The following is a 3,690-nucleotide window of genomic DNA, read 5'->3' as shown; positions in this document are numbered from 1 at the left end:
AGGTGGAACTCCATCCCAGGCACTCTGATATGGGATGCAGGTGTCCCAAATGGTGGCTTAACCCCTCACGCCACAATACTCACCCCTCTTATTGATATCTCAACTTGCATGTATTGAATTAACAATGAGATTGGGTATTTTGTGTGTATAGTGTGTGTATCCATATTTCTTTTTCTTTTTTATTTTTAAAGATTTATTTATTTTACTTGAAAGAGCTACACAGAGAAGGGGAGGCAGAGAGAAAGAGAGGTCTTCCATTCACTGGTTCACTGCCCAGTTGGCTGCAATGGCCGGAGCTGCACTCATCCGAAGCCAGGAGCCAGGAGCTTCTTCCAGGTCCCCCACATGGGTGCAGGGGCCCAAGGACTTGGGCCATCCTCCACTGCCTTCCCATGCTACAGCAGAGAGCTGGATAGGAAGTGGAACAGTCGGGACTCGAACCGGCACCCACATGGGATGCCGGCACTGCAGGCGGCAGATTACCGGCTACGCCACAGCGCCGGCCCCCATATTTCCTTCTCTTTGAGCTACCAGTGCAGGTTCTTTGCTTATTCTTTTATGGATGGTTGATCTTGGTCTTACTGATTTCTAAAAGCTCCATCTAAATTAAAGGAAGTGGAGCTTACATATTTGTTTTCTACTTTGCTTCAGATTGTTGACTGTCTTTGACTTTGTTGAATAAACTTTTTATTCGGGAGTTTCCATTTTTTAGTAGTCATATTTAGTAATGTTTTCTTTATGACTTCTGCATTTATATCACACTTAGAAAAAGCCTTCTCTGTGCCAAGCTTATACAAAAATTCATTGATTTTTTCCCTACTATTCTCATGGTTGGATTTTTATATCTCTGCATATGTACATTAAAATTTTTCAAATTTTATTATTACTTTTTGAAAGAAGTCAGAGAAGGCTCCTATCCACTGGTTTACTCTACAAATACCAAACATCAAGGCCTTGGCCAGACCAAATTCTCTCCGTCTCTTCCTCTGTCTCTGTAACTCTGAGTTTCAAATAAATCTTTTTTTTTTTATAAAAGTTATTATTGGGCCAGTGCTGTGGCTCACTTGGTTAATCCTCTGCCTGCGGCGCCGGCATCCCATATGGGCACTGAGTTCTAGTCCTGGTTGCTCCTCTTCTGGTCCAGCTTTCTGCTGTGGCCCGGGAGGGCAGTGGAGGATGGCTCAAGTTCTTGGGCCCCTGCACCCATATGGGAGACCGAGAGGGGGCACCTGGCTCCTGGCTTCGGATCAGCCTAGCGCCGGCTGTTGTGGCCATTTGGGGAGTGAGCCAGCGGAGGGGGGACTTTTCTATCTCTCTCTCTCACTGTCTGTAACTCTACCTGTCAAATAAAAAAAGTTATCATTATTAATGTTCATCTTTATACCTAGTAGTACTTTTAAAAGCTTATTTATTTATTTATTTGAAAGGTGGAGTTATGGAGAGAGAGATCTTCCATCCACTGGTTCACTCCCCAAATGTCTGCAGGGCTGGGCCAGGCCAAAGCCAAGAGCCCAGAATTTATTACATGTCTCCCTCATTGGTGGCAGGGGCCCAGGCACTTGGGTCATCTTTTGCTGCTTTCCCAGTTGCATTGGCAGGGAGCTGGATCGGAAACAGAGCAGCTGGGTCCCAAACTGGAGATCTGACACAAGATGCTGCCATTGCAAGTGGCAACTTAACCCACTGCAACCCTTATACCTAATAATTTTTAATCTTAACTTCTATTATTTCTTTTTAATTAATTTTAATTAACTTGAAAGTTAGAGAAACAGAGACAGACAACAGAGATTTAGTGCCCAAATGTCTACAAATGGTGATTTGAACAGAGTCAGTACTCAAACCCAGGCACTCTTAAATGGGTTGTGGGTACCCCAAGCACCATTTTAACAGCTCTGCCAAATGCCTGCCTGTTCATCCACCTACTTTTGTTTTTTCTAAAAGACTGATCAGTTATCCAGATACCATTTAATGAATATTTATTTTTCCTGACAATTTGGAATGCTCTTTTACCATCAGTTAATTTTGTTTGCATGTAGGTCTATTTCTAGATTGTCTACTTTTTTCATTGATCTACCTATTTATTTATGCATGATACCAATTGCTTTAATAACTGTAGCTTTAGAATATATTTTAAAATGTAATGGAACTAATTGTTTTTCACTGTTCTATTCTCAAATTTGATCTATATAAAATATATGATCTATACTCAACTTCTAATATAAAATGCAATTGGCATTGGGGCATGATAGGTTAAGCCACTGCCTGTGATGCCATGGATATTCCATATGAGCACCGGTTTGAGTCCCCGCTGCTCCACTTCTGATCCAGCTTCCTGCTAATGCACCTGGGAAAGCAGAAGATGGCCAAAGTACTTGGGCCCCTGCCACCCACATGGGAGACCTGGATGAAGCTCCTTGCTCCTGGCTTTGGGTGGGTGAGCCCTGGCTGTTGTAGCTATTTGGAGAATGAACCAGTGGATGGAAGATCCTCTCCCTCTCTCTATGTTTCTCCCTCCCACTCTGTAACTCAGTCTTTCAATTAAGTAAAATAAATCTATTTTTAAATGTAGTTGTATATTCTGAGTTTACAGAGTAACAGTGGCTGGTGAAATAATTTAATGATTCTTCATGACCATTACAATTTTTATTATTGTTTTCATTTGCAACATTGCAGTGTAAACAGCATTGCGAGTGGTGAGATTTGTATTCATCCAGTTTTCTGATTTGTTCATGTGTATTAGAAGTTCTTATGCTTCCTTAATTTTTTTTGGCTGAAAACTATTTGGCAACATCTCAGTGTTTACTAAGTCATCATGCTGAGTCCTCTAAGATGTTCAAAAATAGGCAGTACCTGTTGAAAGTTGGAAAAACTATGGGGCCAGTGCTGTGGCGCAGCGGGTTAGTGCCCTGTCCTGCAGTGCTGGCATCCCATATGGGTGCTGGTTCTAGTCCTGGCTGCTCCACTTCTGATCCAGCTCTCTGCTATGGCCTGGGAAAGCAGTACAAGATGGCCTGTGTGGGAGACCCAGAAGAAGCTCCTGGCTCCTGGCTTTGGATCGGCACAGCTCCAGCCGTTGCGACCAATTGGGGAGTGAACCATCAGATGGAAGACTTTCTCTCTCTCTCTCTCTCTCTGTCTCTGTCTCTCTCTCTCTCTCTCTGTCTCTCTGCCTCTCCTCTATCTGTGTAACTCTGACTTTCAAATAAATAAATAAATCTTTTTTTAAAAAAAGAAAGTTAGCAAAACTATGCCTGTGCTAAATGTAGAAAAAGAGACCTCATGTTCATCCTGCTTCTCATCCCCAATCCCAATAAGTTTAGGATTCCCAAGCCAGCCTTTATTCACTGTTTTTCCCTCCACACTAGGTATCACTCATCTATGTAAGTTGTTCTAGAGGCAACTTTTTAGTCCTGGAGAAAGAGAGATCTACCAAAAAGCACTAAGGAAACATTTAAAATCTTGAGTCACTGTAGTCATGTAGCCTTCTATCCTGATGTGGTTTATTCTATACTTGATCTTAGCCAAAAGGCTGAGAAGCGATCTGATGTGGTTTGTCATACATTTCATCTCCTCTCTGCCCATGCCTCCTGCTTATTGAAGTCCACAGGTGTTCTGAAGACCTCCAGAAACATCCACAAGTCACAGATAACTGGTTCAGAAAGGAAAGGCCAGACAGTTCAGAACTTAGAA

This window comes from Oryctolagus cuniculus, chromosome 9, assembly GCF_964237555.1.
Source record: "Oryctolagus cuniculus chromosome 9, mOryCun1.1, whole genome shotgun sequence".
Taxonomy (NCBI): Eukaryota; Metazoa; Chordata; class Mammalia; order Lagomorpha; family Leporidae; genus Oryctolagus; species Oryctolagus cuniculus.
Note: the sequence above shows the minus strand (reverse complement) of the source record.